This window comes from Halichoerus grypus, chromosome 13 (genome assembly GCF_964656455.1).
Source record: "Halichoerus grypus chromosome 13, mHalGry1.hap1.1, whole genome shotgun sequence".
NCBI classification, from domain to species: Eukaryota; Metazoa; Chordata; class Mammalia; order Carnivora; family Phocidae; genus Halichoerus; species Halichoerus grypus.
The window spans coordinates 92,142,321-92,154,326 of record NC_135724.1 but is presented as its reverse complement, the minus strand read 5'-3'; the positions used below and the strand labels follow the sequence as shown (position 1 = coordinate 92,154,326).

The window sequence follows — 12,006 nt, the reverse complement described above, 5'->3', positions numbered from 1 at the left end:
TTTTGATAAGTCTGGCCAGGGGCTTATCAATCTTGTTAATTCTTTCAAAGAACCAGCTCCTAGTTTCGTTGATCTGTTCTACTGTTCTTTTGGTTTCTATTTCATTGATTTCTGCTCTGATCTTTATGATTTCTCTTCTCCTGCTGGGTTTAGGCTTTATTTGCTGTTCTTTCTCCAGCTCCTTTAGGTGTAGGGTTAGGTTGTGTACTTGAGACCTTTCTTGTTTCTTGAGAAAGGCTTGTATTGCTATATACTTTCCTCTTAGGACTGCCTTTGCTGTATCCCAAAGATTTTGAATAGTTGTGTTTTCATTTTCATTGGTTTCCATGAATTTTTTTAATTCTTCTTTAATTTCCTGGTTGACCCATTCATTCTTCAGTAGGATGCTCTTTAGCCTCCATGTATTTGAGTTCTTTCCGACTTTCCTCTTGTGATTGAGTTCTAGTTTCAAAGCATTGTGGTCTGAAAATAGGCAGGGAATGATCCCAATCTTCTGGTACCGGTTGAGACCTGATTTATGACCTAGGATGTGATCTATTCTGGAGAATGTTCCATGGGCACTAGAGAAGAATGTGTATTCCGTTGCTTTGGGATGGAATGTTCTGAATATGTCTGTGAAGTCCATTTGGTCCAGTGTGTCATTTAAAGTCTTTATTTCCTTGTTGATCTTTTGCTTAGACGATCTGTCCATTTCAGTGAGGGGGGTGTTAAAGTCCCCCACTATTATTGTATTGTTGTCGATGTGTTTCTTTGCTTTTGTTATTAATTGCCTTATATAATTGGCTGCTCCCATGTTAGGGGCATAGATATTTACAATTGTTAGATCTTCTTGTTGGATAGACCCTTTAAGTATGATATAGTGTCCTTCCTCATCTCTTATTACAGTCTTTGGTTTAAAATCTAATTTGTCTGATATAAGGATTGCCACCCCAGCTTTCTTTTGGTGTCCATTAGCATGGTAAATGGTTTTCCACCCCCTCACTTTCAATCTGGGGGTGTCTTTGGGTCTAAAATGAGTCTCTTGCAGACAGCATATCGATGGGTCTTGTTTTTTAATCCAATCTGATAGCCTGTGTCTTTTGATTGGGGCATTTAGCCCATTTACATTCAGGGTAACTATTGAAAGATAGGAGTTCAGTGCCATTGTATTGCCTGTAAAGTGACTGTTACTGTATATTGTTTGTGTTCCTTTCTGGTCTATGTTGCTTTTAGGCTCTCTCTTTGCTTAGAGGACCCCTTTCAATATTTGTTGTAGGGCTGGTTTCGTGTTTGCAAATTCCTTTAGTTTTTGTTTGTCCTGGAAGCTTTTTATCTCTCCTTCAATTTTCAATGACAGCCTAGCTGGATATAGTATTCTTGGCTGCATATTTTTCTCATTTAGTGCTCTGAATATGTCCTGCCAGTCCTTTCTGGCCTGCCAGGTCTCTGTGGATAAGTCTGTTGCCAATCTAATGTTTCTACCATTGTAGGTTACATATCTCTTCTCCCGAGCTGCTTTCAGGATTTTCTCTTTGTCTCTGAGACTCATAAGTTTTACTATTAGATGTCGGGGTGTTGACCTATTTTTATTGATTTTGAGAGGGGTTCTCTGTGCCTCCTGGATTTTGATGCCTGTTTCCTTCCCCAAATTAGGGAAGTTCTCTGCTATAATTTGCTCCATTATACCTTCTGCACCTCTCTCTCTTTCTTCTTCTTCTGGGATCCCAATTATTCTAATGTTGTTTCGTCTTATGGTATCGTTTATCTCTCGAATTCTGCCCTCGTGATCCAGTAGTTGTTTATCTCTCTTTTTCTCAGCTTCTTTATTTTCCATCATTTGGTCTTCTATCTCACTGATTCTTTCTTCTGCCTCATTTATCCTAGCAGTTAGCGCCCCCATATTTGATTGCACCTCATTGATAGCCTTTTTGATTTCTACTTGGTTCGATTTTAGTTCTTTTACTTCTCCAGAAAGGGTTTCTCTAATAACTTCCATGTTTTTTTCAAGCCCAGCTAGTATCTTTAAAGTGATGATTCTGAACTCTAGATCTGACATCGTACTAATGTCTGTATTGAGTAGGTCCCTGGCAGTCGGTACTACCTCTTGTTCTTTTTGTTGAGGTGATTTTTTCCGTCTTGTCATTTTGTGCAGAGGAGAATAGATTAATGAGAGAACAAAATGCTAGCAGGGTAACAACGTCCCCAGAAAATATACTCTAAACAAATCAGAAAAGACCTGAAGCAGTGGGAAAAGAAAGGGAAAGAGAGAAAAAAGAAAAGGAAAGAAAAAAAGAAAAAAGATAAAGATAAAAACAAACAAAAGCAGAACAAAACAAAACAAAAACAGAATGTGATCAAATATGATCAGGCTGGATTATAGATCAGTGCCACACACTAGATTTTGGGTGTGTTTTGGTCTATTAAAAGAAAGTCCCTCCCAAAATTTTAAAGAAAGAAAAACTTATATATGTACAAAAATAAGGGTTGATATGATGAAGGTATGGAATATGACTGTAAAGATGGAAATTATAAAAAATTTTAAAAAAGGATTTGATAAGTTGTTTGAAAAAAGAAAGAAGAGGATTAAAAAAAAAAAAAAAGAAAGAAAAAAGGGAGAGAATGTGATCAGGCAGGGGAGTAGAAAAAAACCATACACTAGAGATTTAGAGTATATTTTGATCTGTTAGAAGAAACTATCTCAAGATTTTAAGGAGAGAACAACTTATATATATATGCCAAAAATACGGGTAGCTACTGTGAAGGGATAGAATATGACTTTAAAAATGAAAAATAAAAATGTTTTTTTTTTAAAAAAGGGATTGATAAGATGTTGGTTGAAAAAGGGAAAAAGAAAAATTCAAAAAAAAAAGAAAAAAGGAAAAAAGAAAAAAAGACAGTTAAAAAAAATAATTAACTTTGAAAGACTAAAGAATCATGGTAAAAAAGCCATGAATTCTATGTGCAGTGTTCCCCTAGCGCTGGAGTTCTGCCGTTCTCATTGATCAGTAAACTTGGTCTTGGCTGGCTGTTCTTGCTGATCTTCTGGGGGAGGGGCCTGTTGCCGTGGTTCCCAAATGTCTTTGCCGGAGGCAAAATTGCCCCGCCCTTGCCGGTCCGGGCTAAGTAATCTGCTCGGGTTTGCTCTGCGGAGCTTTTGTTCCCTGCAAGCTCTCCGTACAGCTTTGGAGGCGGAGAGTGAAAATGGTGGCCTCCCAGTCTCCGCCCCGGCGGAGCCGAGAACTCGGGGTCCCGCTCCTCAGCGAGCCCCCAGAGAAAAGCCGTCAGTCACTCCCGTCTCCCCGGTCTCCGGCCGCACTCCGCGCTCACCCGGCCTGTGACCACGCCTTTCTCTCTGGCACCCGACCCGGGGTGGAGTCTCCAAGCCCAGCAGATCCCCGCGGTGCGCTCCCGCACCTCTCCTCCCGGGGGAAGAAGGTGAGTCTCCCCGGATCTGCCGCTTGTTGGGTCCCTGCTGGAGGAGCTGTGGCCCAACTGTGCCGCGGATCACGGTTTATAGCAACCCCGAGCTGAGAGCCCGCGCCTGGGCTCCGTCTCTGCAGCCGGCTTCCCCGCTCCGATACCTGGGAGCTCTGCCGCACTCAGGCACCCCCGGTCTTTCTGTGACCCTGAGGGTCCTGAGACCACACTGTCCCGCGAGGGTTCCACCCCCCACTTCACCACCAGAGTGACGTCCCTCAGCGGAGCAGACTCTAAGAGTTCCGATTTTGTGCCCCGCGGCTCTATCACTTGCCAGAAGCGGCCGACGGAGGCCCCTCCCCCGCCGTCTATCCTCCCGAATATCGCCTCGGATTCACTTCTCCGCACGTCCTACCTTCCAAAAAGTGGTCGCTTTTCTGTTCAGAGAGTTGTTGCTCTTCTTTTCTTTGATCTCCTGTTGAGTTTGTAGGTGTTCAGAATGGTTTGATCCCTATCCAGCTGAATTCCTGAGAGGAGACGAAATCCAGGTCTCCTACTCCTCCGCCATCTTGCTCCGCCCCCTCCTCTGGTTTTCATTTCAGTTATATTCTTCAGCTCTGATTGGTTCTTTATAGTCTTTGTTCTCACTTTGTTTATTCTGAGTTCAGTGAGGTTTTCATGACCATTATTTTGAACTCTTCATTGGGTAGATGGTTGATCTCCATTTAGTTTTTTTTTTTGAAGTTTTGTCATCTTTTGGAACATATTCCTTTGTTTTTGTGCATTCAGTTACATTCCCAGGTCTTGAAAAAGTGGGTTTATGCAGAAAGTGTCCTGGGAGGCCCTAGGAGTACAACACCCCCCCAAGCCCAGGGCTCCAGGGGTGTCCCCTGTATGGCCTTCATGCACCCTCCTGTTGTGGTTGGGCCATGATTGCTGCAGATGCATGGGCCTGGGGGTCTGTCCCTCGACCTGGCTGCCACAGCTCCAGGGAAGCTGGTGGGTGGGCAGGCCTCCAGTGCAGCAGGCTAGGAGGTCCAGCTGTGACTGTTGCAGGCCCTTCAGTGGGTGGGGCTGGCTCCCTGGGCCGAGGGCACTGGTGCCAAATGAGGCTGCCTATCAGGTGGCACGGAGCCACTAGGGACGACCTAGCATTCCATGCAACCATGATGGATGTTCCGAGAGGTACCCAGTGACACTTTAATGAATTTGTTCTCAGTGTATTAGGGTTCAATTGGAAAAACAGAAACATAAGAATGTTAGGATACTTTGGGCAAGGAATGAGCTAGCATGATGGTGGTGGGGTGTGGCAGGCCCATGTGACATCCAGGGGCAAGATGCCAGGGAGGGCCTGAAGTGCAGCTGCCGTTCACAGGCAGAATTTCTTGTTCTTCAGGGAGGTCAGCTCTCTGCTGAGGTGCAGTTATAGCTCTGAACCCTGACTGGTACCCATGGCATCTACCAGGGCTCTGGCTCTCTCCTAGGCAGGGAAAAGGCCCCACTGAAGACATGAAGAGTGAAAAATGCAAGGGCCTCATCCTCATGGGGGCATAGTCTGTTTAGCTTGCATCTCACGTTCTCTTGGACACAACGCTCTGCCCAGTCCCAGGAAGATGCAGTGTGGGGACAGTGCTCGAGGAAGCGGCAGGAGCAAGGGGGCAAAAGTCCATCTCCTGCCTTGAATTCAGCTGCTGCTACACAGGACAGGGAGAGAACTTCTCTGAACCCCATTTCCTAGATCTGTGGAAGGCAGGTGTTCATACCTGCTTGCTAGGTTGCTCCTTTATTTAGCATATCTGCCTCTTGTCCCCTGATTGTAAACTGTGTTCTATGTGCTCTTTGGGATATACCACCACTATCTACTGTCCCCTGAATGTGGGGCATCCTTCCCACCTCAATAATGGTGCATATTCCTGCTGTTTCCACCTGGAACATCAGGCCCCCTTCCCTTGGCCAATTCCTTCTGGGCTTATAAACAGGAAATATTTCCCAAGCTCCTTGTTGGGTGCTGATGACCCTCCCTAAGTTCTACAGCATTGTGCCTGAACTCCTAGTGGGTATTACCATGCACACCATGGGTGCCAGGACCATGCTGGGTGCTGGAGACACAGTGCTCAAAGGGCAGGTGTGGATTCTTACTCCAAGGGGCTTATTGTCCAGCTCAGGCTCTAGGCTTTGCCTCTTTCCCCATCAGCCTTCTCTCTGAGCTGCAGCGTGATGGACTGACAGATGCTTACTGTGTCCTGGGTCATCAGTCCTTTAACTGTCCATTGGAGTATGAGCTCGACTCGAATGTGTACTTTGAGGCTTTCCCCCTGCAGCGGGAGACTGGGTGGGCACCTCGCAGCTGGCCCTCCATCCGATTATTTTCTGACTCTGTTCTTAGGAAAGAGATCAGTTTCTAGAAGCCAGAGAATCCTGGGCGGGTTCTTCAGTAATGGAAACATGAGATGCCAGCAATTCTGCTGGGGGGTCTATGCTGCCAAGAACTGAAGACAAGGATGCAGACTTGTACGTGAACGTCCAGAGCAGCACTATTCACAGTGGCCACAGGGGAGAAAGAACTCCAGTGCCCAGCAGGAGAGGAATGGGTAAGCCGAACCTGGTCCGTCCATCCAGGGGAAGAGGATTCAGCCGCAAACAGTGAAGTGTTGGTGCACGGTGGGCGAGGAAATCAGGGCACAAACTGTAGGAACATTGACCCAAAATGTACAGAAGGGGCCAATCCGTAAGATGATGAATGGGCTTCAGGGCCTGGGAGGAGCAGGAAGGTGGGGTCACTGCTTGCTGGTTACAGGTGTCCTCTTAGAGGGAAGAGAACATTCTGGAGCTGGGTGGGGAGGAGGATGGTTGTACACCGTCGTGAACGCACTGACGTCACAGTGAATTCTCTGGATCTGTGCCCCCGATGCTGGGGCCGCCATGCTGTCGGGTACCGAGGGTCACAGAAGCTGGGGCTGGAAGCTGTGGCAAGTCCCCGTGTGATTGGACAGTTTTTGAAGGTTATTTACAAATACCTAATATTCTACAAGCTAGCATAGCTGAAAATCCTACCTTACCATTTGCCAGGGGCTTCAGTTCATAAATGCTCACCTCACCCCTTGTCCTCCACTCCTTTATGGCTCTCAGTGCCAGGGAGGGGCCCAGAGCAAGGCGTCTGAGACCTTGGCTCCTGGGAGGGCCTTCTGCCCGGGTGGCAGGCGGCCCCTTTCTCGCTGTGTGTCTGCAGGGAGAGCGGCTCTCCCCCCCCGGGGGCACTGCTCCCTCAGGACCGAATTCTCTCCCCAAGGCCCCGCCTCCTGATACCTCAGCTGTGGGGGTTAAAGCTCAAACCGACTTAGTGGGGACACGGTCTAGGGCCCTCGGGCTAGGAAAGACCACCACTTAAAGGTTTTCCTCCCTGGGTTTCCAGATGGAAGCACAGCCTGTCCAGCAGGAACGGTGAATTTGCTCACACACAGCTGGGAGGGACTCCCCAGATGGACACTCCGTGGTCCTTATTTCCCATCTGGGTTGATGGAAGGAGCAGCCAGGCATGGGCTCTGAGTTCCCCTGAAATAGAGCACAAAGGGGGGTGAGGCTGCTCTAGCAACTTGATGCTTGAATTTGAGAGTCAAGGTTTACATTTTAGATGTGACCTTGTTTTCAGGATGATCTTTGTTTTGCTGTTGGTCTTTACTCTGCAATTATTCTCACACACAATGGCACACATTGAAGAGAGGATGCTCTTACCCAGAAAAGACCTCCCTAGGCTGGTCCCCACAGGACTGTGAGGATGGCAAAACCCCACCATCTCCTCCTTGTGCATTGGTGGGGGATGGATCATAAGATCGGCATGTGCACCTGATTAGAACCACAATGCCTCACCCAGTACCTTAAAATCCTAAGGTCTTTTAAAAACCAGAGGGAATGTTGATGCTTTGGTGTCAAAACTTGAGAGCCGACCCCGATCTGAACTACTACAAGGCTACTGATGGGCTTTATTCTACTTGGAGTATGCCCACGTTCTCCTGTAGAAAGTTTCAGGGGCTGAGTTGGGGGGTGCTGCCCCAGATCCCGCAGCAGACGTGAAGGAATATAGAGCATACACGCTTTCTAAATCCCAAGCCATTCTTGGAGTTTGAAAGGTCCGACCTGAAAGCTTTGGATGGAGGATTGCAGGGCTGTATCATACAGCCGTGGTGGTGTGTTTTTGAGATCGGGTGGTGAACTACTCACCACCACACACTGGTGCTCGCGGTCCAGTGCTACACGCCTCTGTTCCAAGAAGTCATTAGAAGTAAAGTGTGATGTCTAATCCCTACTTGATGGTCCGACCTCACACCTGGGCTGGGGATCCAAGGAGCACTTCCTCAGTGAGCGACCACCTGCACCTTGCATCTAGTGCTGGGGGCATCTGAGACCCCACTTCACTCACCGTCCTGGTGAGCACAGATCCTACCCTCGAGTAACACAGCTCATGAGGTGGAGCGCTCAGCCTCGGGTTTTCCCAGTTTCTCCCTCCCACCCTATTTTACACTCAAAATGCTTGCTTCTAGCCCAGCTCCACTTATGGACTGTTGAAATCCCAGCAGGAACAGGCAGAGTCCGAAGGAGGACCTGTCCTGCCCACTGTTGCCAGGAGCAGCCCCCCAGCCTCTGGAAACCCTTTTAGCAACACTACCTTTTTAAGCCAAGACCTCAAACAATGCAGAGTGTACTTACAAGGGAGGCGATTTTGTTGGCATTCTGGGCTCAGCTGTTAGCCGGTTGGAGCTGCCTCGTCGCCCCCACCCCCCGGGCGTCCCCTCTCAAGATTGTCTTGTAAGGGACCAGGGTCAAAATGTTGGTACATGGACACCTGAAACCAAGAACAAACCTCTAGGAATACCGTGTATATGAACAAGCCATCTACAAGCCCATTACTAAACCCCACAGGTCTGCTGCTGGGGGCTGCAGCTGCCAGGCCTGCTGCTCTGGTCCCCTGCTTACCAGACCCCCAAGACCAGGTTTGGGTTTTCCTGAAGATTAGAGCACATGGGAGGGGCGGGGGGGGGGGGGGGGAGAGAGCATCTCAAGCAGACTCCCTGCTAAGCACAGAGCTGGACATGGGGCATCCCAGGGCTCTGGGGGTGTGACCTGAGGTCGTGTTGGACGCCCAACGGCCTGAGCCACTCAGGTGCCCTGCCCCGGGACCAGGTTCTAGATGGTCGATGTCCTAACGCGAGAGAGCGAGCCAGTGGGCTTTATCGGAGGGAGCTGACAAGACGAAGGTCCCTGCCCCACAGAGAAGTGTGCAAGTCTCGTAAACGCACTTTTCCGAAGGTGCCAAGGAGTAAGGAAGTATCCCTCAGTCAGCCTGTGGTTATTACTTGTCAGTGGACCCAAGACACTCCCACGAGGCTTTTCTCCAGGGTTGACGTTCTCTTAGGGCTCCTGGAAAAAAGAGATACTCATGCAAGCAGGCTTTAAATGGTTACTTCTAATTTTGCCCAGACACCCCTCCTTCCTAATTGCTGTTCTCTCTCCTTTGCTTTTCCCGGGGGAGGGGGGTGGTGCATTTGGCCCTAGGTGTAGGGAAACTTTCAATCCTTAGACCAGTGAAGTTCCTTTTTTTCTATGTGGTCTCATTTCCCAACCCTGGATTTTTATCATTATGCCGGAGGATGAAGGTCAGCAGTCTCTTCTGTAATAGCTTCCTGCTCTCAGGGTCATTTGCCTCTTTCCTTGGAGGTGTAAAAAAAAAAAAACCTTGCCGACCGTTCTAACGACACGGGCTTGGCACCTCCTGCCGTGGTGTAGGATGGAATTTTTGGAGCCTGGGAGACCTTAACTTCCCCAGGGCACTACAATGGTCCGTAAGCAAGACGAAGTAGCAGTGGGTAGGTTTCCTTTAATGGAGTCACAGATGGTTTGAGTTGTGGGGTTAAAATTATGTAGGCCGTTGGATGCTGTGAGCCCTCAGAGATAAGGGTTTCCTATCAATCTGGGGTGGGACAGAGGCAGGCTTGAGTGCACACATACTTGGAAGCAACACTGTTTAAAGGACAGATTTGTATATACATCCTGTACCTTGTTGATGAACAAATGCCTATACTGGTTTTCCCTTCATTTACTAAACACCCAAATGTCTATGAATGTGCAGTAAGTCTAAGGTCTTGGGAGTTTTCCCCGAGATGTACCCTATCAAATCTGCGCCCTACCACACCTGTGCATTCCAGAATCCGCTTACCTCGACAGCACAGATTAGGGGCTCAGAGCTTGGGCTACAGGCATTTGAGACCCAAGGCTCTTGGCAAGATTCTCAACACATAATTCTCGAGCTCCCAGCATGCTTTGAGATGTTCAGGTGTATGCCTTCATTTGCGGATTTACTGACCAGTTTCAGCTTTTGCGTAGAGGGCACAGAATCAGGCTCATGAGGCAACTGGGCATGGCCCACGTGCTGCCAGTCCAAGCCCAGGTCCTGGCCCCCCCCAGCTGTGCCCTACACTGCTCTAATTTCAAACCTTTTAACGGTCTCCTTTGGCTCCTTTTTCTTCCAGAATTCATCGCAGACACCCCGGGAGTTAACAGCTGCGCACCCCCCACCACAAATGCCAGTGCATTATGGGATGTCTGGAACTGGTGCAGGAGGAGAAAGGCACCAGTAAAGACTTCTCTCAGGTGATGACGAGGAAGCAGTCTTCCTTTTACAACTTGAGTGTGGGGACAGCCATAGAGGACCTATAAATGGAATAAAGACTGAATTACACACCTGGTCTCCAGTCCATTAAATCAACATGGCATCATGACTGCCTGGCCAAGGGCCAGGGGGAGGATTTTATGTTCAGTGATAGAAAAGACTTTCACCACAAAGAGATCATGACCCCTAGTTCACAAACACTACATCTGATAGAAGACTGCTCCCAGAGCTCCTTTTGTAAAAAAAAAAAAAAAAAAAAAAAACCTTATTTTTCATTGCAACTGCAATCCGGAGGCCAATTTTTTTTTTTTTTTTTTGCTCTAGAGGATGGCCTTCCAAAGGGATTGATTTTGTTTGCTCTATAACCTCTTAAGATGGAAAATAGGGTCATGGAATGGTTCGGAAGATCAAGGTTCCTATCCAGAAACCAGGAGTAACCACTATGTCCCAGTAACGCTACTGACCAGTCATTGTATTTGGGGGTAGCAGGCTAAGGACCTGCCCCCATCTTCCAGTGTATTAATACAGATTAATGCTGGGGGAGAATCCATGAAGTTTAATCATTCCATGAACAGGTCCTCTCAACAGGCATTTAAGACTTCCTGTTTATTCTTTGACCTTTGTTGCTATTGTGAATATTTTTCCCATTATACTTTACTGTGAAAATGACATAAATATTGGCTAAGAGGAAGCAAGATTTTTATCTACAGATGAACCCAAGAGAATCTAAAACATTAGCATTAAAAACTACCAGCTTCCTATAAAATATTCCACGCTAGCAGTGATTTGTATATATTTACATAAAAGCCTAGTATAAAATTTTATTTAGGAAAAATTGCACTTATAGAGAGAAGGCATTATTTGAACCTATGCATTTTCATTCTTATTAAAATCTTATTTTAAATCCCACCTTGCAGGGCACCTGGGTGGCTCAGCCATTAAACATCTGCCTTTGGCTCGGGCCATGATCCTGTGGTCCTGGGATCGAGCCCCACGTCGGGAAGCCTGCTTCTCCCTCTGCTTGTGTTCCTGCTCTTGCTGTTAAAAAATAATAAATCACACCTTGCCACCTGGGGTGAGACTGGCAGCACATGGACCACTCCCCAAATAGGCCTCCCACTGCAATGCCCAGTCTCATGAGCACTCATGTGCACAAGTTGGAACTTGTAATTATTAGCAAATAGCCTACATGTGGACATCTCAGAGCACATGGAGTTGGAAGAATTCTTCCAAGTTTGGAAACTGCAACATTGCAAATTTTTAAAAAAACCATGTTTCTTAGATGGTGGTACATCTCAGTATTTCACTTGGGTGCAGATTTTCCACTTACCACTTCTAGCTCCTCTCCACTTTGAAAGGTGTTTGAGGATAATAAAACTGAATTAGCACTACAACTGACAATACTTGGGAAGTAGAATAATTTTAAATTATCTGGATTGTGGGAGGAGGGTGGCTGGTGTCCTGCCTCTCCATCCATCCTGCAAGCCTCACCCTCTTATCATCACACTACCCATCCAGCTTCAGGGGCATAGGGACAGTGCAGTCACAGAGGGACTCTGGCTTAGTGTTTCATGCTCTTTTGTTGCTATCTTGAAATTACTTGGGAAAACGGGGCCTTGCAAATTACATAACTGGTCCCTGGACATTACCAGCAAACGTATCTAGGCTCTGACCACATCTCAGCCTGGCATCTACTGCCTCCCACCCTCTGGCTCTGGGGGCTACAATGGATTCTTCAAGAGCTTAGTGTTGTGGTCCCTGCTCCACCCTCTGGTCTAATCTCAACCAGCAGCTTGATGGTGTCCCACAAGTCTGATATATCTCTGCTGTGCTCACAGCCTCTCGTGGCCCTCTGCTTACCAGAGTCCAGCAGGTCCTGAGAGATCCTTAACCCTTCTTGGCCCACAAGTGTCCCTCTGACTTTATCTCAAACTCTCTTCAGGAAC

At 47.5% G+C, this 12,006-nt stretch overlaps 1 long non-coding RNA gene across 1 annotated transcript in view; it reads left to right on the top strand.

Annotated features, from left to right (window-relative positions):
- The window catches only part of LOC144379815 (uncharacterized), a 58,358-nt gene extending 48,293 nt beyond the window's left edge, over positions 1-10,065 (top strand). The window contains exon 3 of the long non-coding RNA XR_013443213.1: positions 9,921-10,065. This is a non-coding gene — a long non-coding RNA (uncharacterized LOC144379815). The remainder of the gene's footprint in view (positions 1-9,920) is intronic.
- The last annotated feature ends 1,941 nt before the right edge of the window (positions 10,066-12,006 follow it).